The following is a 23,049-nucleotide window of genomic DNA, read 5'->3' on the forward strand; positions in this document are numbered from 1 at the left end:
TTATATATATGTTGATTTTAGTCTGATATATGACTAAATTAAAATGGACACACATATATAATTATGTATATTGATATAATAATTAAATAAAAACAAATAACGTTCAAACACAAATATACTGGGAGAAAACGTTTGTGGTACACATAACAAAGTATTGGTATTCAGAACATATAAAGAACTTTGCATATAGTAGAGTAGATGAGTGTGCAAACCCTGGAGCCACCCAGTTCGACTAAGTACCGGCTGTGTGACTTTAGAAAAGTCCTTCAGCCTCTCTAGGCTCAGTCTCCTCATTTTGTAAAATGGGAATAAAAATAGTACCTACCTCGTCGACTTGGTATAAAGATTTATTAAGTTCATATTTATGAAGTCCTTAGAACAGTATCTGGCACATAGTAATTACCATGTGTGTTTGTTAAATAAATTAAATGGCTAATAAAATGATGAAGAACTCACTAAAAAATGACAAATCACTTCTTAGAAAAGGTCATATGAATAGCTAATAAAAATATAAAAAGATACTTGACTTCAGCCAGTAAAAAGAAAAATGCAAGGCAAAAATCCATCAGACTGACAAAAGATTTAAAATGTGTGATTATTAAATTTCTCAAATGAAGAAAAATAATAATTTGGAAGCAATTTTTGAAGTTTCCATTTAAATTTAAAATAATATAAAGTATTTCTATCTAAAGGAAATATTGATGCAGTAAAGAAAAAATGTACAAAGATACCCATAGCACTACAAACTATAAGAGCAAAAAAAGTGACTTAAATGTTCAATGGCAAAATGTAAAATGGTATAACCATGATATGACATACTATGCAAGGGTTACAAAAGAATAAAGGAAAAAATATTATATATATATGTAATTATATATAATATATGCTAGGAAAAGCAGGTCATAAAAATGCTTAAATTATCTAAAAGAAAAAACAAACAATACTATGAGCTTTCTATGACTATTTTAATATTTTAATACACAGAAAAAATAGGTAAATGATAACAATAATACTTATTTCTGGGGAGATGCTATTCATAATATCAATAACATTAGGAATTGAATTTATGAGAAAAAAATCAAGTAAAAAACCCTGTAAAACTTCACAGATTAAAGCAAAAGAAGACTTGAATACATTGAGACATACTGTGACTTTGGATTGAAGACTCAATAGTGCAAATAGACTTTCCCCCAAAATTAATTAATGCAATCTTAGAATAACAATGTTAATTTTGACTTTGCAAAATATTTATAAAGTTCATGTGTAAGAATTAGGAAGAAGAATCACCAAGAAAAACATTTCAGAGGAAAATATGGCTAGAGAGCTTATATTGCCAGATATTAAGGTATATAATAAATATATAATAATTGAAACATGTGCACCACAAATGTAAAAGGGAGCATTGTATTGTCTATAAATGTCTGTATTAGTTTTCTATTGCTGCTGTAACAAATTACCACATACTTAGTGGCTTAAAAAACACAAATTTATTATTCAGCTGGTTTAGAAGTCTAGTTTTGCTGGACTAAAATCAAGATATTGGCCTACTGGGTTCCTTCTGGAGAATCTAGGGGAGAATTTATTTCCTTGTCTATTCCAGCTCCTGATGTCTATCTGCATTCCTTGGCTCCTGGCCCCTTCCTACATCTTCAAAGCAAGCCACTTCAAAGCTAACATCTTCAAATCCACGTGACATCACTATGGCACTCTGCTTTCATCCTTATAGCTTCTCTGACTTTAAGGAATTTTATAATTACATTGGACCCACCTGGATAATCCAGGATAATAGCCTATCTCAATGTCTATTGCTTTACCTAATCACATATGCAAAGTCCTTTTTGCCTTGTCTGAGATTCCAAGGATGAGGTTATGGACTTTGGGGGGCCGTTATTGTGCCTACCAAAAGCACATGACAATTTATGTAAAAATAAACAGAAACATGATTATAAAATTTATGTTTAATGTGAAACATATGGAATATGTATTTGCCACCACCTCTGTTAAGATAAGGAACATTTATCTCACCCCTAAAAGTCTGTTATACACCATTTTAGTCACTCCTCTTTCCCTCCACAGGCAATCACTGATATTCTGTCTGTCACTATAGATTTGATCTGCCTTTTCTAGAATTTCATATAAATGGAATCGTAGAGCATGTACCCTTTTTTTATATCTGGTCTCTTTCATTGTGCATAATGTTGTGGTGGTTTTTTTTTTTTCATAATGTTTTTTATATATAGTTTAATCATTGTTGTATGCATCAGTAGTCTGTTCTTTTTTATTGCTGAGTAGTATTTCATGATAGGGATTTACCATTTGGTTTACTTAAAGATACAGGCATAATTCTAAGAATGTCTCCCAATGACTCTCACTCTTGTATAATCAGCCCCAATCTGAGTGTGGGTGGAACCTGTGTATATGATGAGGTATCACTCCTACAATTATATTACATTATATGACAGAAGGGGATTATTCCTGGTAAGCTGAAATGAAGCATGGGAGCCCTTTAAAAGAAGAGGATTTTCTCTGGCTGGTTGCAGAACAGAATTTAGAGATTCAAAACATGAGAAGGTATTACTTGCCATTTCCGGCTTTAAAGATGGAATGGGCACATACCATGGAATGTGGGTAGCCTTTAGAAATTGAGAGGGACCCTGCATCAACAGCTCGCTGATGAAAACTTCAGTTTTAGAACTACAAGAAACTGAGTTTTGTTAACAAACTGAATGATCTTGCAAGAAAATTCTTACCCAGGGCCTTCAGATTAAGAACTCAGTCTGGCCATCACCTTGATTTTGGCCTTCTGCAAATAATTTACTGGCATCTGCCTGGACTTCTGACCTACAGAGCTATAAGCCAACACAGAGGTGTTGTTTTAAACCACTGAGTTTGTTGTAATTTGTTACGATAGAAAATTAATATCCATTCGGCTGTTAATGAACGTTTGAGTTGCTCTCAGTTTGGGCTATTATGAACAAAGCTACAGTGAATAATCATGTAAAAATCTTTGTGTAGATGTGTGTTTCCATTTGTCTTGCAAACATGCGTGGAAATGGGATTGCTAGGTCAGTTGGTAGTGTATGTTTTTCTTTTTAATGAAAAACTGCCGACTGTTTTCAAAAGTGGTTGTACTATTTTATATCCCTATCTGGAATGTAGGAGAGTTCCAGTTGTTCCACATCTTTGACAACACTGTGTATTGTCAATGTTTTTAACTTTAGACTTTTTTGTGGGTGTGTAGTAGGATCATCATGAAATCATTACTATAAATCATTATTCTGAGTATCTTTTCATGTTCTTATTAGACGTTTGTTCTTATATTATTTCATGAGTTCTTTATATAGTCTGAATATAAGACCTTTGTCAGACATATAATTTGAATATAATTCTCCAACCTGTAGCTTGCCTTTTCATTTTTCTAAATATATCTCTCAAAAAGCAGAATTTTAAAATATTATTAAAATTTAATTTTTTATTTTTTAAATTTAAAGTTGGTTAGTGTTTTAGGGTGTCCTGCCTTAGAAACCTTTACCTACCCTGATATTGGGAAGATTTTCTCTAATGTTTTCTTCAAGAAGTTTATAGTTTTAGATTTTATGTCTAAAATCTGATACATTTTGGGCAGAATTTTATATTTTCTGTCTGGTATGGTAGGCCAGATTCTAAGATGTCCCCCAAGTTTTCACATCCTTCTGGAATACACACTGCATAATCCTTGGATCTGTGAATTTGATCTCCTTTACTCTTATTATTATGTCTTTTTAAAATTACTTTTTATTGGAGTATAGTTGATTTACAATGTTGTGTTAGTTTCTACTGTGCAGCAAAGTGAATCAGTTATACATATACATCTATCCACTCTTTTTTAGATTCTATTCCCATGTAGGTCATTACAGAGTACTGAGTAGAGTTCCCTGTGCTATACAGTAGGTTCCTATTAGTTATCTATTTTATGTATAGTAGTGTGTATATGTCAATCCCAATCTCCCAATTTATGCCTCCCCCCCTTCCCCCTTTGTAACCATAAGTTTGCTTTTTACATTGGTGACTCTATTTCTGTTTTATAAATAAGTTCATTTGTACCATTTTTAAGATTCCACATATAAGCAATATCAATGATATTTGTCTTTCTCTGTCTGACTTAACTTACTCAGTATGACAATCTCTAGGTCCATCCATGTTGCTGCAAATGGCATTATTTCATTCTTTTTTATGGCTGAGTAATATTCCATTGTATATATACATGCCACATCTTCTTTATCCATTCCTCTGTCGATGGACATTTAGGTTGCTTCCATGTCCTGGCTATTGTAAATAGTGCTGCAGTGAATACTGGGGTGTATGTATCTTTTCAAATTATGGTTTTCTCTGGATATGTGTATTAAGTTATGTATATGGCACAGTTGACTTGAAAACAGAGAAATTATCCATTGACCCTAGCCTAATCACATGAGTTCTTTAAAAGCAGAGAGTTTTCTCTCGTGGAAGATGAGGAAGGCAGGGATATTCACAGTGCGTGAGGGATTTGACCTGAGGCAGGTTCTCCTTTACTGAGTTGGAAGGGCCTGTAAGGCAAGAACTGGAGACTGGCCTTTAGGAGCTGAGGCTATTAGCTTCCTTCTACTTTTCAAACAAAGAAACTGAAACTCCAAAGATTCGGCTGGCGCAGAGCTATTAAGAATACTGATTCAGAACTCAAAATCCTTTATCTCTGACTCTAAATATTGAAAGAATGCCTTTCCGTGTTGCCACACTGACTTCCAAATGTTTAATCTCTCAACTCTGATGTATAAAATGCAATAATCAAGGTGTAAACATTCCTAAATTATAAGATCAGACTGTCACACAGTGCAACAATATACGAAATTAGTACTGGTATACTTAAGAAAGAGGAATAAGAAGAATCTAGAAGCTCTTGGTTTCCCAAATTTCAACCCCCCACATTACCGCCACCATCTGATGCTACGCATTTCTCCACTGGTTCTGAGTTTCCTGTTAGAACAGGATAACCAAAGCATTTGAGTCTAGTTACATAGTAATTGATACTCTTTGTTCTTTTATGTCTATATGGATAACCTGGAGGTTTTTTTAAATTATAGATTTGGGTTCAGTAATTTGGGAATGGGCCCAGGAGTCTGCATTTCTAACAAGCTCTTTGGTACTACTACTATTCCACAGAACACATTGAATGTTGAGGAGTTAAGAGTGTTTTTTAAAAATCACAGTAGGGAACTTGAATTTGACAGAGTGTAGGAGCATCCCAGCAGAAGTAGAGCCATTTCATGCTCCCAGTGATACTAATATATTCATATATGAATAGCTCCCAAATGTTCAAATAATTTATTCAAATAGATCTTTGAAATTCACCTATTTATTATGTGTAAGAATAAGTAACACTAGAATGAGGTGGGTGGTGGCAAAAGACATATTTATAGTTCACTGAGATGGTTAGGACTTCGGTTCATATGAAACATTATAAAATTAACCTTCAGGAAAAGTGATATCTTGTCTCTTATGAATTTCATTTTCTTCTTTTCTGTTAAAAAAACCCCGAAATAGTTGTTCATCTGTTTTATGGCTGATTTTTAATGACAGAGAAAATATATTGCTAATTTGTGATATAATAAATATATTTATTTTTGTGTGTGTGTGTGTGATTAGTCAAAAATTAATTTAGAGGGAATTTATTAGGCTTTGGTAATAAGCTCAATCTCTGGCTCATGCTTTGGTTTTGAAATGTCGGTGACACATTGTGATCTATCATTCAGTCAATTGGAAAAAATATCAGCCACACTTGAATACTCTGAGTACCTTTTTGTTTGTTTTTTAGACAAAAGAGTATTTGAACTGATGCACAAAACATTCTTAAAAGTCATAGATTTGTATAATGGAATATATTCCTCCTTTTGTTGATATATTTCTTGGAATATATAGGTTTTATGGAAAATGTCCTATGATGTAAGAATATTTTTTAAATAACATCTTCAGTAACAACTTCTTAAAGATTCAGTGGACATGAACCATAATATTAATTACACTTGCAAACACAAATTTATAAATTTTTCTCATGAAAGTCAGATTTTGAGTATCACAAATTGATGCAGTTTGATTAGTCTCTTTGGGAACCAAAAGAGTATATATATATTATGGGCTTAGGTCATGCTGGGACAGGAAGTCTCTCTGGGGAGAAAATTAGTTTGACTTAACATGGGAAATTTCATAAAGGTGAACTTGTTATTCAAATGAAGATTTTGTTTATAAGCAGTACTTCATAAAACCAAAAAGAGAGTTGTTTACCAAGAAATGAAATTTTAGGAGCTAGTTTATGATGTTTATGAAGTAAACAAAGTTATGTAGTTTCATTATTTCACTTTTCTCTTTTGCTGTGTTACCTGATTTTCTATTTATATTAATAAAAGAATCAAGTCCAACAATGCAATTAGATTGCCAGGGACAAAAATATGTTTTTAAATTAAATTTAAACTTTTGGTCCATTTTATTCTCTTAGGATTTGAATAATCAGCATTCCTTTTTTTTTTTTTTTTTTTAATCACAATTCACTTGTGCCATGACAGCTGCCATGACTAAAACATGCCAGTAGTTTTCTCCAAGTCCTTTGGGAGTTTTCAAGTCTATGTAAGAGATTATTTCTCTTATCATCAATGAGAGGCAAGAGAGGCCCTAATGGCAGTTTTTCATTAGCCTTATCTTTGGCTTGTCAGTGCAGTGCAATTCAAACATCAACAGCTTGAAAGTCAGATTTTTCTGTGTCCCATTTACTAGCTGCATGGACTCAGATGATTCTCAACTACTCAGTTTTCTCAGTCAGCAATAATAATACCTTTCTCTTGGAGCTATGAGGGGGATGAAAAAGAACATATATAGAGCACCTAGCACAATTTCTGACCCATAATGATATCAATAAACATATTTATATTCTTCCTTTTTTTCTATTTCCTTTTCTTTCCCTCTCCAACTTATGAGGTCCTTAACAAAATAAATTGTATTAATTGTCAGTATTCTGTACTTGGCAGAAAACTTGGTAGATGTCTTCTCCAACTCCTTGGAAAGTACTTTGCATTCTATTATGGAAGAGAAAAGAAACCTGATCCAATTGTGAATCATGCTGAAAGAAAATTGTTTCATGTTCATATGAATGAGGCTAAATTCATAAACTTCCTAAAAAAGCATATGTTTTACTTCTGAACATAGTTTTAAAATATTTAATAGCTTTCCACTTTCGATCAATTTTATTGAGTAAATGCTTCCTAGTTGTTTTGATGTCAACTCACTTCAAATTTTTTCCTGCCACTTATTTTGATCTAATAGTGGACTTGTCTGAATAATGTATTTATTTGGAATACTAAGCATTTGATAATGCTATTTTAATGATAAGACATTTTTATATAGACCATTGGTAGGTAGGCATGAGGACATTCAGGAGAGCATCTGTATAATAATAGCAAAGTATTTTAGCACAGGAAAAGCAGGATAGTGATACGGATTTTCCTCCGATTAGGGCAAATTAGTGGAAGGGAGGGGAATCTCCTACATTTACATTTAAGATTCACTTGATCTAAGTTCCTGGGCTCACCTAAAGGCCAAGGAATCTGGAGAAAAAATGAAGAAACTATTCTAGCATACTTCTATTTAAAAATGCCAGTAGGACCAATCTCTTCGTAGAATCTCTAGAAGCACAAAGACAGATTAACTTATTCTGTTAATTCATTCACTCAGACATATTTACTGAGCCCCAACCATGTGCCTGACCCTTTTGTGATACATCAATATGCCAAATAGAGTACAATTCCTGGCCCTATGGAACTTACATTTCAGAGGAAGATTTGGTTAGACAAGCAAAAAGTATTAAATATAATAAATATAAACTTTGCTTAAAGGTGATTAGTGCTTTGAAGAAGAAAGAAGAGCAGGTAAGAGGGCATTCAAATATTATGAAAGAGGGTGACCCCTGGATGATGATTTTAAGATTATACTAAACAATGGACTGGGAAGTTTCAAATACAATGAGAAAATGGTTGCTTAGTGTGTCAGTCAAAGTTCTCAGGGGAAAACAAGACAGAAATTTATTAAAGTTTGTTAGGTCAGCCAAAGTATCTTCCAGAGAGACAAAGACTAGCCAGGAAGAATCCCCAACTATGCCTCATGAACGGTGGTAGAAATCACTGTTGTCCCCAGCCCACACAAATAGCATAGTTCTGAGGCCACATGGTCAGTATCTACGGTGTTAATACTGTCAAGACCACAGACTGCCACTGCTGCTGCTCTCGAAAGGTCTTACTCCCCGACCCCATGACTCACTGAAGGATGGGCTCTGCACATGTCTACTTCTTGTTTTTCCCTGCTTGTCTCATAAACAGTCCTCTTGTTTCTGCTGGCTGCCTCACACAGGTGTGTCTAACCGACAGAATCTAGGTCACCTGCCTATGTCCTAGCAGCGAGAAAGGCTGGCACAGTGAGTCCTGGGATAGTCCTTGAGAAGGATAGAACTCACAGTGTGAGAAATCGCCGCCTCCCCAAAAGTCATTCAAATGATTTGGGGCTAAGCAAACATGACAAATACACATGACCGCTAGGAGTCATTGATTAATTTCTAAGCCATATCATCTTACTTTTATGTTTTACCTTATTCTTAATTATTGTTTTTTTTTTTTTTTTCTCTCAAACAGATTCATGAGAGTGTAGCTCTGTGTCTTTCAATTAGCCGCGTTTTGGAACATTTTAGTGTTTCAGGCAACATGGATTTTTCTTTCACGTAGGATAAAGAGAAAATTGGTTGATATTGATGATGATAATGGTTTTCATGATGATTATATTTGAATATCTAGTAAACGGTGAGAGAAGTTTTCTTAAAGATTACAAGCCAGTTGTAGTTTTAAACACAAAACTCTAGATTTTGATATGCTATGGGAAGTAGGTACTCTAATTTAGCAATCTCTCTTTTAATATATTTATTTCTCCCTAGAAACGTTAAAAAATATATTCCCCTCTCCTTCACACCTGGTAAGATTAGAGGATAATAGAGTTCAGTTATGTGTGAAGAAATAAATTAATTAAAAAGAAAAAGTATATGTAACTATTGAAAATAACATTTGTAGAATTATATACTATTAACATCAATGTAGGCATTTTAGTTATGATTTATGAACTATATATTTTCATTTATGGGCGATAATATTTTTCTGCTTAGCTTTTTTCCTCCTTTCATTAACTTAAATCTAATCTTAATAGTTCTCTCCTATAAAGTATTTACAAAGAGTTCTTAAATACATACATTATTCATTTAAATACTTTACATATATTTATAAAGAAATCAAGTGCACATAAATAATGAGTTGTTTCATAATTTTTTTTTTTACCTCATTTAAGTAAAATGGAACTGAGCCAAAAACTGTTGTGAAATATCTTTCCTGAAGAAAGATATTCAGAAGAGAGTTTTCATTATTTAGGTCATCGTTAATGAAAGGCAGGGGGTGAGACTAAAATTATGAGTCAGAATTAGAAGCGTGGTTCGTGTGAATATGTTGAGGAACTACAGGTAAATTGCATTGGAGAGAGGAAGATCATTAAAGAAGAAACTGTTTGGCATAAAGTGAATACACTGAAGGATGGAGTGCACATTTATTGGAGACAAATTCTTCTTTTGATATCATTTCCAGACCCAAGCTATTTCGGAGCTGCCAGTGTTCCCTACAGAGTCACCCCTTTACTCTCGGGGTGATTTAGTCCATATACCTGACTGTGATGGAAGGAAGCATTTTTTTTTTTTTTTTTAACACAGAAGGCTGTTGTTTTTTTTTATTTTAAATTTTTATTTATTTATTTATATATATTTTTTGGCTGTGTTGGGTCTTCGTCTCTGTGTGAGGGCTTTCTCTAGTTGCAGCGAGCGGGGGCCACTCTTCATCGCGGTGCGCGGGCCTCTCACTATTGTGGCCTCTCTTGTTGCGGAGCACAGGCTCCAGACACGCAGGCTCAGTAGTTGTGGCTCACGGGCCCAGTTGCTCCGCGGCATGTGGGATCTTCCCAGAACAGGGCTTGAACCCGTGTCCCCTGCATTGGCAGGCAGATTCTCAACCACTGCGCCACCAGGGAAGCCTGGAAGGAAGCATTCTAATTGTGGCCTTTGTGAGACTGTAAAGCAAATGGTCCTTACTTCCATGAGCTTATTACTGGATGTTTCTCTGCACCGCTGGCAGAAAATTGGGCGATGCATGAGTTCCTCTTGAATTAGTCAACCAGACTACAACTTAACCACAATTGAAAAGACATTGTAACAGTTGCCAAGGATGTTTGGACAAGCCAGATTTCCACAGCTTCCCACAGGGGAATCCTGACACACTTGTCACTTCCCAAATCAATCAGTGGCCTTGTTGTTTTGCTAAGTTTCCCAATGGCTGGACTACTCTCCCCAGAGATTCTGAGAGCCTGGCCAAGAGGGGGCTGGGCAGTCTGCAGAAATATGTACCACAGCCAGGATTGTCAAGCTGCATGAGTTCTCCCTTGAGCTAAGAAACTTCAAACACTATCACAATGCAATGCCCAGGACTATAAGCAAAGGAATTTTCAGCATAAAGCCTCTCCGTATGCTTGGCAGTGTAACAGATGCCACACGCAGAGAGATTAATCTGATTGTTATCCAAAGAAGGAAACAGAAGGGAGAGCCTGGCCCCGCACGCCTTTAACTACGTCAAACACAACAACAAAGTAAAACAACAACATTCTCTTTGGAACATACTTTATCCTTTTCAGTACTTTCTCACACGTATTAGCTCATTTGACTGTAACGACCTCACACGACTTGAGACAATGTGGTATGTGGTTGAGCCCAGGCTTGGGAATGCTAAAACGTAGAGCCAAGCCACCATTAAACCTGTGTGTCGTTAGCGTCTGAGTAGCATTGTGCCCAAGGTAATGTGAGGATAAATGAGATGATGAATGAGCCAGTGCTTTGTAAACGGTCTGCAGATATAAGGCAATGATATTATCATTGAAGTGGACCATACCCTGGTAAGAAAGGCTGTATATTATTATTCATCTGACCTAGGGCATCTGTGAAGATTCCCAGAAATGTATGAAGAAGGAAACCCAGTCAAAACCCAGAACCCTCTAGTTAAGCAGGGTGAGAATTTGGACCCTCCTTACTTGGGCTTTAAAGGAAAAGATGACCCTTGAAACCTGGAGAAATCTAGGACATCTGGGTTACGTAAGCAACTCTGAAATGCAGCAATTATTTTTGGTCAGGTAACACTGCAGGAAAGTTTTTGTAATTCTGTTGTATGTGAAATAAACAGTACCTGTTCAGGTACTGGAAGTTGAATGATGGTGCTTATCTGTAGAAGCAGCAGCTATGAGGTAGCAGTTTTGACATGACTATGAAGCTATGGACATAAGGAGAGAGAGAGAGAGATTATTATCCAACAGACAGTAATTTTATTTTCAGACTCCAGAGCAGTTTAGTTTCAATTTCCCATGATGTATTAAATGTGTGTACATGCATATGCACACATATCACAAATGCAAAAAAAAAAAAAGCTTACTATAGGGCAAGGCTCAGGAATTTGGATGAAATTGTGAACAGCACTATTGAAGCTGCTCTAATTTTAAATTCCTTCTTGCAGCTGCACCATCCTGCCCTATTCTCTATGAATACAGCACACTGATTTAAATAAAAATAGTTATCTGCATGATGCTTCCCTGTACCAGCTGCAGAACCCTTATAAACCTTTGATTTACTCTCTATTAGTGGTATAGAAATAAAGCCATTTAAGATGAAAATAGTAGTGCCTCCTATTCCAGTTCCCAGATCCTGTCAAGTTTAACCTAATGTCAATTAATGTGACTGGTTTTATATATTCAGTATCTTGTAATAATTTATAATGAAAAAGAATATATATGTGAATATGTATATATGTATGTATATATATATATGAATCACTTTGTTGTACACCAGAAACTAACACATTGTAAACCAACTATACTTCAAAAAAAATTTTTTTTAATTTTAAAAATGTAACTCGTTTTATATTTAACAAAGGAATAAATCTGGTTCTTTCTGTGAAGTAGAGAGGAACCTTTTTGAACTCTTCTCCCGTGTTCACAGGTTTTGTCCTAGAGTTGATTGTAGAGTTGATGTCCTTTAAAGCAGTTCCTGAACACCTCCACATGTTTTTTCTTTCTCCTTGTCCTGGTAAAGCTTCTCTTTCTCCTATTCACCACTGGAAAAATCTGTCTTGACAATACTTTTTATCTCCCCCCTACCCCCTGCCATAGATAGTACACAGAGACAGAAATCTCCTTAGGTGCCTCTCCTTTCTGTTTCCAAGCACTATAAGCCCCTCTCTAGAGTAACACACAGCTTCATTAAAGCTCCATATGAGCAGAGGCCATACCTGCATTTCCCCCATTGTGTATCCCTAGCCCACATGACTTGGTAGACCCTTAATAAAAAATAATTGAACAGATGGAAGACAGGAATGAGTGTATTGCCTGTGTTCTTGCCTAATACCCTGCCTAGTACAAAGCAAGTGCTTAGTAAGAAATATATGTTGAAGAAGCAAATCCAGCGTGTTAAGAGTGGTTTTTCTTATCTGTGTTGACCGTAAATGGAAGAGAACAGTGAGGGCAAGAGAGAAGAAATTCCCTTCATTGTTCTCACTGGCGCTAGAATAAACTTAATAGTACCTATGGTAGTTAACAGCCATCTTGGTTCAAACCTTGCTCACCTATCCCACTTCATCTCTTGCCCCTCACCAGACTTCCACTGCCCACTGCACAGCTGCAGACCTAATGTACCCCGCTCTCCCTTTGCCAGGTCATTGCATGTTTTCCCTTCTATGAGAAATGTCCTTCATAATCTCTCCACCTTTCTTCCTCAGCCGTCAGGTCTTAGGATCAAAGCCACTTTCTCAGAAGGTCATTTCCTGATACACCAGGTTGACATTAGGTGAGTTTTTCTGTGTTCCTTTTGCATACTGAGCTCACCTTGCTTTCATAGCCATATTTTGTTGTAAATTGTGAGATTTCTGGTCCTTTAGACGCTTTTCTACTGGATGACTTAGAGCGTCATTTCATTTAAGATAAAGCCCAAGATTCGTAAGTGTGGAACACAAAGTTCTAGGGGATCAAACCACTCTTTGCCATTCCAGCCTCATTTCAGCCTTAGGATCTTTGGCCATAATGTTCCTTCAGGTTGAAAAATTCTTCTCCCTTCCCTGAAAATTCCTTTTCATCTTTTAGTCTTCTCTCAAATCTTCTCTATTAACCCGGTAACTAGTTAATTCCTAGTTCTAAATAGTCACTGCAAAAATAACTTATCACTGTGCAGCTAACTATAGTGATCAACACAAATAAGATGTAAGCATATCATATTTTAGTTAAATCTATAATGCTTTTACAAAATATTCAGTAACTCTATGCTTTAATAAAAAGGTCTAATACTCTGCGGATGCATCACAGATTTATGTGGACAGATTTTACCTCTCTCTTCCTTCTCATTAGGCTGTATAACAGTTCAGACCCAGAGGTTTGTTGTGTTGTTCTTGTCTCCTTATATTAATGAAATCCTTCAACAAGGATATCAAGGTATTTAAAAGGGAAAATGTTGTTTAGCCCTCTGCAGTTGAGAGTGCCCGAGTTTAACGCCCACATCAATAAATAATCACTGCAAGGTTATATTATTCATCTGGACAAATTGTGTAAACTAGATACTCATTGTTTTAATTAAGCTCCAGAGCTATTCCAATTAAGACAGCTGTAGAAAAATGTGAAGGGAGAGAAAAATGGAAGGAGGGCATTTGAGTTTCTGAGCAAGGAGAAAATGATGGGGGAACCGAACAATCAATTCTATATTATATAACAAGTCAACTTGAGAAGTCAAATTGCAGGAACTGGTTATCTCGATTTTCTATACAGCATCCAGCATACTCTTTGCCTTAATGATCTGAGTCCTCCTTGTGCCCAGAAACCTATATAGGAAGGAATCAGAGCAGCTTAGTAAGCCTGCTGTGCCGATACATGAAATGTTAGAGATAGGAATTAAAATGTTGCACAGAAGGCACTGGTGAGTCAGTAAAGGGATTTAAAAGAGAAGAATAATGTGTGATTATTTTATTTGAGGTTTAAGCTGATTGAAGTCAGGGGTAATTAATAATACCTCAAAAAAAGATTTAGAAGTATCATGGACTTTGTCTCCTACAGATGTAAGAAATGATAACATTAACTATTCAGATCAACCACATATTAAGCTCCTGCTATATGTCAGTTGTTCAACTATAACCTTTCTATATTTTATCTCTAAGCTTCCCATAACTCTATGAGATTCACATCGGTATTATTATTACCATTTCAAATGTTAGGAAATTAGTAACTGCCCTCATGTCATATACACATCAGATGTCAGAGCTAGGATTTGAACCCAAGACAATTGCACACCCCAAACCAGGCAATTTCTTAGCCACTTAGCACATATTATTTAATTTATTTATTCTTGGCAACAATTCTGTTGAGACAGCATCATTATCCTCATTTTGTAGACGATAAAGTTGAAACCCAGAAGAGTTCAATAACTAACATAAGGCCATATCCTCAGTCAAGGGTGGAGCTCGGATTTGAACCCAACACAGTTTTTTTCAATCCTGTGCACAGTCTTTTTTTCTACTAGATTATCTTTGATGTGCTAATCCTATGCCATACTCTAGTGACTCTGTGGGTGAGGAAGCTAAGAATCATTTTACTTTTATATAAGAGAGTGATTTTCAAATGGGTAGGTAAACAGGTCCTTGGAAATTGTGGCTACACATAATAGGGATTTCTTAAAATCAGGCTCACTCACACAGGCTTACATTTCAATATGATTTGCTGTTTCCAAATTATTCCAATTTAATATCTATGCAGAGGAGATAAGTTGATGCCAAGGACTGTTGGATCAAGTTGCTGAAATTCGGAATTGATTTATTAATTAATTTACTATAGCAAAATCTAGCCTCTCCTGACTAAAAAAATATCTGCCTTCTTCATAATTCTGTCACTTTCTTGCCAGGTAACAGTGGGAAAGTTCTTTCATTTTTCCATATTTCAGTACCCTTGTCTGCAAAAAAGAGGTAATGATAATGCCAATCTTATAGGAGAACTGTGGAATTAAACTAGTTAATATACTTACAGTTCTTAGACTAGTGTCAGTACAAAGTAAAAATTCTTCTTTGGCTTCAATCCCCCATTATCTCAGATGCTTATAGATAAAAAAGATGAAACACTTTGTATGGTCTAAGAAGTTAACCAGGATCTTCAAAGTAGTCATTTCAAAGCCTCTGCTGAATTTTTGGACATGTAAAGGGAAGACCTAAGCAGAGTTGACAGCAGGGACAATGAAGAGCTCAATTGCTCTGCATTAAGAAATGGAGCTTAGTGTCATTATTGTGTTTATGTCTGTAGGTTTTTGCTTTTGTCATGAAAGAGATGAGAAAGGAGGAATGGGTTACATGGAATCACTAAATCTCATAGTGGCCCAAGGCCAAGAAATAATAATCAATTTAAAGATGTTTTTGCCCCTCTGATGTAAAACCATATTCATCTCCTCCAAACTTTCAGTCACATAGACACCTTAGTAAATATTGTTTTCTTTGTTTCATTGTTTTAGTGTTTGCCTTTGATTTTTATTTTATGGGTGCAATTGTTTTTTGAAGTCAAAGAATGGAGTTGACAATAGTGCCATAGCACAGGTAAAGGAGAGTAAATGGTAGTCACAAATAGGAGCCAGAGAAAAATGCTGTAGAATGTCATCTGTAGCCTAACTCTGATATATTCATAGTTGATTGCAGTGTTATCCACTAATATACTGTGATATCATTATTGGAAACTATAAAAAAGTTTGTTTATTGGATAAGAGATCAAAAAAGGAAATGATACCAATGGCATCATACACCTAGACTCTCCATTCCTCCATCCTTCACCCAGGGGTAGAAGACGCTCATGAGTCTGGTATGCTTCCCCTAGGGATGGATAAAGCTTCTAGACCATGGCTCAGTGTTGGAGGTTCCCATATTTCTACTCAAGAGGTAGCAGACCTTCAGTGGGTCATGAGAATGGAATGAATATATGATCAACCCAAGAAACTCCTGTCTGTGATTGTTCAGAATTTTCATTGACCCCCTTCCCACTTTCAACCCAAACACCACCAGTCTCTCCTTCCATCAGATGCTAATGATGAAATTAGATCACTTCACTGTAGGTAAAGTGGAAAGAATTTAAAGTCAGACAACTCAAATGTGAACACAGATTATTCCTGAACTACCAGTGTTTTCCAAGGCTCATTCTCTGAGATTTTGAGGTCCTACTTCATTTCTCAGGGATCTCTCCCCTCAAAAGTTGGAGTACTGATTATCTTCCCTTTTTTTTTTTTTTCATAAATCTTGTTACTACTAAGATCCTAAATGAGCTAATATTGATGTCAAATCTTGCTTCATGACTACTTTTGCTGCTTGAAGTGATATAAAGTTCTACTTTAAATAGGAAGCAGGGGAAGAAAAGTCATTTTGCCCTCACATAAAATTCATATTTAATATGGAAATACCAGGAATCCACTATTGTAAGGATGAATCAAATGTCCTCTCTTAAAGGAGTTTTCATTACTGTAGGTGAGATAGGTGCACAAAATAATGATAAAATTGATTTGGGTATATTGATAAAATAATGGTAAAACTGACGAGTATAATTTAGAAATTAAAAAAAATGTTATTGGAATACAGAGAAGAGATTGCTGACTTCTAAAGGCGTGGAATGTGATGGAAAGTAAGAAAAACTGTTCTGAGGACATAGTATTTCAGCACATTTCATGGGTTTTGGATTAATGATGGATCTGCAGGAAGGGCATTACTAGCACAAGACATGAGCAGATCACAGAAGCAATAAATCAAAGGATCAGAAGCAATATTTTGCTGTAACTGGGAAATGAGGTGTATAAAGGGAAGTAATGGGAATAAAATTGAAAAAAAATAATTTGGGAAATGTTGAATACCAGGCGAAGACATTTGGGTCTGTTTAGTATTCAGTGGAGAGCTATTGGAAATTTTGAACAAAAGACTTACAAGGTCAGAATGGAGAGTCAATAATATTAATCTGACAGTAAGATCTAGCGTGGATTGGAATGGGGGAGATTTTGAAGGAGACAAGTTGGGAAACCAAGACAACATTTTGGGGGAATGGTAAAGACAATCTAAGTGCAGAATATGAGAAGGAAATGAGCCTCAGAATCAGATCCAGTAGGACTTGGTCACTAATTAGAATTTGAAGGTAAAGAGAAGAAGGAGTTGAAGATGACTTAATCCTAGAATCAGTAGTAGCATTAAGGAAGCCAGAAAAATAAACAGGATTGGGGAAAGGGAATTGAGCTTGCAATATACTGAATCTGAAGCTTAAGTAGAATATCCAAGTGAAAAAAATCTATGAGAAATTGGAAATACAGTTTGGACTATGAATTTCTTTGGGGAAGTAAACAGAATATTCTCTTTTGAGAGTTTTAAAAAATTTATTTTTAGATAAGCCTGCAGTTGCAGTTCAACATAAACTAGGAATAGGAATGTTTAGGATGGGGAAGGAACAGTATTGCTTTAAAATTATTGTATTAGGTAGCCGATAAATCTGATTGGAAAATACCTTAGAGATGCTTACAATGCATGTTTTCTATTCCTAAGTCAGAGACATCTACTCTCTTAAATATCTCTTGGAAGACAATTTCAATTTATGTTTAAAATTGGAATGGTCAAGAAACGACCATTGTAACTCTTATAATCTAAATCTCATCTGTTGTAATTTAAGACTATTTACACTCATTTTTAGAGACATTTTCTATTGTTAAATTGCATCTTTTACTCAAATCTTATTCATTACTTACTATGATTTTAGATCCGTTTTTGCATTAATCACCTTCATATTTATATTTGCATTAATCACCTTCAAATTTACTGAGATGTATTTCCAGGACTTTCCTATTATTCCTTGACATGTTTAAAAGATTTAAATTCTTCTCTGTTTCATTGTATTTATAGTGTACTTTAGCACAGCATTACCTTGATGTCTGGTTGAAATAAGTTAATGTTTCAGAAATTTAATGAAGGTATTAATGACAGAACACAGAAAATTTCTTTTAACTTTTTGTAGTCTCAAAGATTTGAAGGCAGAAATTAAGGATTACTTTGGAACAACTGCATTTTGGGAATGTTTTCTTTTTGTTTAAGTCTGACCTTAGGCATATATAAGTCTTTTAAGTCTTTAGTGTACCAGGATCCTCCTACTCTACATGCAGTTTTATGATGTAAATATTTTTCTGCATTAGGCAAATAATGTGGCCATTTTATCTGGATATTAACTGTGAAATATATCTATGTATAAAGGAAATCTAATCCCTTCAAAATATGTTAATAATTTACTTTCCTTTGGTCATAACATAGATGCATATCTGTAGCATGCAGGAAAATGTAAAATTTTATGTCCTGTTCTCTTGACATCATTTGGAACAATGCTCTCTGTCCTTTCCCTTTTTAGTAGACTTTTTTTTCCCACTTAACTTCAGTGACATTGAATACTAATGGTTTTTTTAATATCACTCTGAACTTCCTGATGAACATCTGGTTGACCTTCTCTTTTCACTGTACATACCACTCAAAGAAAGTTTATCAATTCCCATGGCTTCATCTACCTTTGCTAGTGATTCCCTAATTTTCTGCCTGGTGCAGAAATTACCTAGCCATCTTTGACTCTTTTATATGGACATATCCTGTCCATTCTATACTATAAATACTCTCTGTGCACTCCCCACTGACCCCATTGCTGCTACTATTATAGACTGTGATGTTATCATCATTCTGTGGATTGTTGAAATCAACTTCTAATTGACCCTCTTACCCTGTCTCTCATTATCTACCTTGCTATGCTAAAGAATCTAAGACATACATTTAGCATGCACCCTATTTCCTCCAGAACTTTATTAACATGCCAGTCAAGGCTCTGAACGTGCTTGCCACAAACTTTTTTCAGAGCCAACTCAAATCCTCTCCCCACCTATAAGTATTACTCTTGATTGAAGAGAGTGTACCTTGGGCCTCTTGCCTCTATTCCTTTTCTTATGATCTTCCGTATTCCCAAGATATACTCCCACTCCCTTCTCTGCTTTACAAGTTCTTACCCATTTTTAAAGGCTTAGCACAAATATCACCTCCTGTAGTTTTCCTTGACTCTTCTGTCAGAATAACTTTATCTTCATCTGAGTTTCCATAGACCTGTGTATGAACCTCCATTATAGAACTCAGCACTGGAGGGAATAGTTTTCATACCTGGCTGATTATAGTAGACTGAGAGCTTCTTGCAGGTAGATGTGCCTTATTTCCCTAGTCCCCAATGCCAAGTATAGTTTCAGAAATTAGCAGGTTCTCAATAATTGCTTGAATCACTATTTCATCATATGGAGAGGCATAGAAGAAACAACTGTCTCAAAGGAAGGGTGGAGAAACAGACCCAAGAGGATTAAAAGCAATTGAACTTGAATTTTTCTCACAAAAGTATTACTATAATCAAGACAAATGTCATTAACGGGGTACAGAGAGTGAAGCGGCAGCCCTTTGGAGTGCCAGCTGAACTTGGGGAGGTGGTTCTATTGCTACATGGTGGGGGAAGTGGGTTTGGTGAACAGCTAGCTAGACTGGGCAAGTGAAGGTAGGAGTGAGAGCAGCACATGAGTATTAGCAACAGAAGATGGCCTCTAAATTAAGGGTCTAATTATAAAACAGCTTTACCGAGATTCAGACATACAGACTGCCCCTAGCCACCCACTGGACAAGGTCAAGCCTTTTTGTTCTCACATCTCTCTTCCCTGTAATATCTGTTCTCTTATTCTTTGTTCTTCCTTTCTTGTTCACATTCTTCCTCCAGATTTAAAAAAAAAAAAAAATGTGTATGGGGTAGGGAGGGAGTAAGACTAGGGAAAACAACTGATAAGAAATAGTTTCTTAAGGTTTATAAATGCTGTTCTTGATGCACGCTTTCTTCCTTTGTAAGCTACTTCTCCACACATCATACATACTTAAACACAGTATTATAGGATTTCATGTTTCTTTGTTTCATCTTCGCAACAGATCAGCAGTATGATTCAGGACTCATGTCAGTGGACCAGTGTCCTGTGTGCTCCAGAAATGAAAGACTCTGTCCCTCTAAGTGGACTTCTTCATGCCTTTAGTGTTTGTGATTCTCTCTGCATTCAATATGTCAACTTCAAGTTAAATTGTACCCCAAGTAGCACAGTAATTGCATTTGATGCCTGGAGAGGTGAACATCAATTAGTTACAAGTGTTCAAAAGGCTTCTGACTGGCAGGTTACATTATTCTTGTATGAGGATTTCATATTGCTTTGAACGCGTTTTCAGTAACCTCAACAGGTGGCAAAACTTTTAAAGGATTTCACCACTTATCTTTGCCACCATTCCCTTAGAGCCCTAGATTGATCTACAGTGTCTAACAAGGCCTGATACTGGCCTTTGTGGATTCAAAGTTTTCTTTCTTTATTTTCCCTCTGTTTCAATTTTTGCCAGAATTGATAATATAACCATGTGGAGGAAAGAGCTTTAATCATTTACAAGGAAGGGCTCAAAAAGTCAAAGTGATTTACAGCAGCTTCTCAAATTTTCATGTACCTACAGATCACCTGGGGTTTTTGTGAAAATGCACATTATGATTCAATCAGTCTGGGGATCACCTTAGATTCTACATTTCTGAAAAAGTCCCAGGTAATGCTGATGTTGCAGATCTATGGATCAAAATTGGAGTGACAAGAAATAGTATTTCAGTGGTCTGCAAAGCTAAAGGTTAGTCACAGGCTAGGACAGATCCACAAATTTAGGTGTCTCATTTTCTGATTAGTAGAATGAAGTCTAGTATATTGTTTAAAAATATAAATGTTGTTAGATATCCCTGGGTCCACTAGTAGCTACTCATAATTGCTCCACCTTAACCCTTGGCAATGAACAAATTCTAGTGGGAAGAGCCAGCACTCCTGGGATCTGGCCTGAGGAGCCTTGCTCTTAAGTCCTGGAGAACAAATGGAGCAAACACGAAATTTGACATAATAATTTGCTTCATAGTTGTCTTATTGCATAGCCTCAAAGAAATGTGGACCTATGGGAATGTCCCTGGTATATAGCAGAGTGTCTGCCATTTGTTTATTTCTCAATAAATGTTGAATGAATAAAAGAGTGAAATAATCTCTAATTGTTAAAAGATGTTGATAACCCATGGCCTACATAAGTTTGAATAGGTTAATCTTCCTGCTAGACATATTTTCTTCTATATAAGCGTATTAAATAAAAGATGTGCTCTCCCCCCAGATAGTATGAATGGGCTTGTTGAAAGACTCTCACTATACAAACATATTAGAAATGATGTGGGTTCAGGAAGTAATACAAAAAAGAAATCACCAAATGGAAGATAGGATAACTCAACTAGTAATAATAAGTAAACAAATGGAAAAAGGTAACACAGAAGACAGTGAAGCAATAAGAAATTGCATCTAATTAAAAAAATAGGTAAAAAAAATTGTATCTAACACCAACTATGCATGGAATGTGTTAAAGAGTGAATGGATAAAGAAACAGTTATTATTCTTTCCCACACCCCCAAACTGAATGTATGTTTTTAGGGAAGAAATGCATATCTCTACAATAGAGAAAGCAAAAACTTTTAACGCTAGAAATAATACATGTAGTGTCATGTCTGTTATCTCAGTGCTGAAAATTAGAAATTATGCAGCCACAAGTAGTGTAAAAGGGAAACTTTCACTTACAGTAGCATTTGTCTAGGGCTGTCACCTGATGGTCAGAGTAGGCAGGGTGTTTGGTAGGTGATTAGGTCATAAGGGCAGAGCTGTCATGAATGGGATTAGTGCCCTTATAAAAGAGACCACTGGCGAGCTCCCTCACTCCTTCCACCATGTGAGAGGTCAGCAGTTTGCAACCAGAAGTGAGCTCTCACTAGGAACCTGACCATCCTGGCACTCTGCTCTTGGACTTCCTAGCCTCTAAAACTGTGAGGAACAAATTTCTATTGTATGTAAACCACATAGTCTATGGTATTCTGTTATAGTAGCCCGAACAGACTAAGACACTAGCTACTTTTAAAGCTCTGATGGTCTTTGTTTTATTCTTTACCAGTCACTGAATGGGTCTATTTCCAGGAGGTTGTATATTTGTTAAGGTGGAAAGCACGTTTCAAGTACCAGTTAAGTTGACAGTAGTCAGATAGTCTCCTTCTATCCCCAACACAAGATGAATGATGCGATTAGGACAAATCTAGGAGATATTTTAAGGGTTGTAAAGATGTAAACTCAACTTGAATGGCAAGAATGCACAGCAAATGTTTCCCCATTTTCTCCCAGTTAAACTATGAACTCTGGTAGAAAGAGGACATGGGAAATAAACAGCAAACAATGTGCATGGTGCCAGATGACATACCTACATATTCTGGATATGATGGACTTTGTCTTGACTATGCCATATATATGAAAATGTTTCCAGATAAAATTGAAACATCATACATTGTGGGAGATGTTAGATTAGATATATATATCCATTCATGTATCCATTCATTCATTCAAGAAACATTTATTGAGTGCCTATTGTGTATCAAGCAGTATTCTATTATTCTTAGAAAATAGTAAACAAAAGTGAAAATCCTTGCACTCTGTGTTTGTGTATAATAGAAATTTATAAAAATAAGTAAATTGTAGTGTCATATAGTATGATATAGTGAATATAGTCTATGGAGAAAATGCCATCAGAAAAGGGGAATAAGAAGTGCTGGGAATGTGGGTTGGGAGAGTTGCAATTATAAATGGGGTAGTCATAGAAGGTTTGGTTGAGGAGGGGTCACTGAAGAAGGTGAGGGAATGAGCCATATGCAAATCCGAGATCAGAGGTCCAGGTAGATGAAACTGCAAAGAGTTATAAGGTATGAACGTGCCTCGGGTATTGAGGAAAGGGCAGTGTGGCT

The 23,049-nt window shown here is 35.8% G+C and overlaps 1 protein-coding gene across 2 annotated transcripts in view; it reads left to right on the forward strand.

Annotated features, from left to right (window-relative positions):
• The window catches only part of SYT1 (synaptotagmin 1), a 1,196,932-nt gene that overhangs the window by 293,397 nt on the left and 880,486 nt on the right, over positions 1–23,049 (forward strand). The window contains exon 1 of one of the 2 annotated variants that reach the window (XM_059934708.1): positions 10,900–10,929. The exons of the other annotated variant lie outside the window; for it this stretch is intronic. The gene's annotated coding sequence lies outside the window, so the exon portion shown is untranslated. Of the gene's footprint in view, positions 1–10,899; positions 10,930–23,049 lie in introns of those variants that run through there. 2 annotated transcript variants of the gene reach the window in all.

This window comes from Balaenoptera ricei, chromosome 10 (genome assembly GCF_028023285.1).
Source record: "Balaenoptera ricei isolate mBalRic1 chromosome 10, mBalRic1.hap2, whole genome shotgun sequence".
Classification (NCBI taxonomy): Eukaryota; Metazoa; Chordata; class Mammalia; order Artiodactyla; family Balaenopteridae; genus Balaenoptera; species Balaenoptera ricei.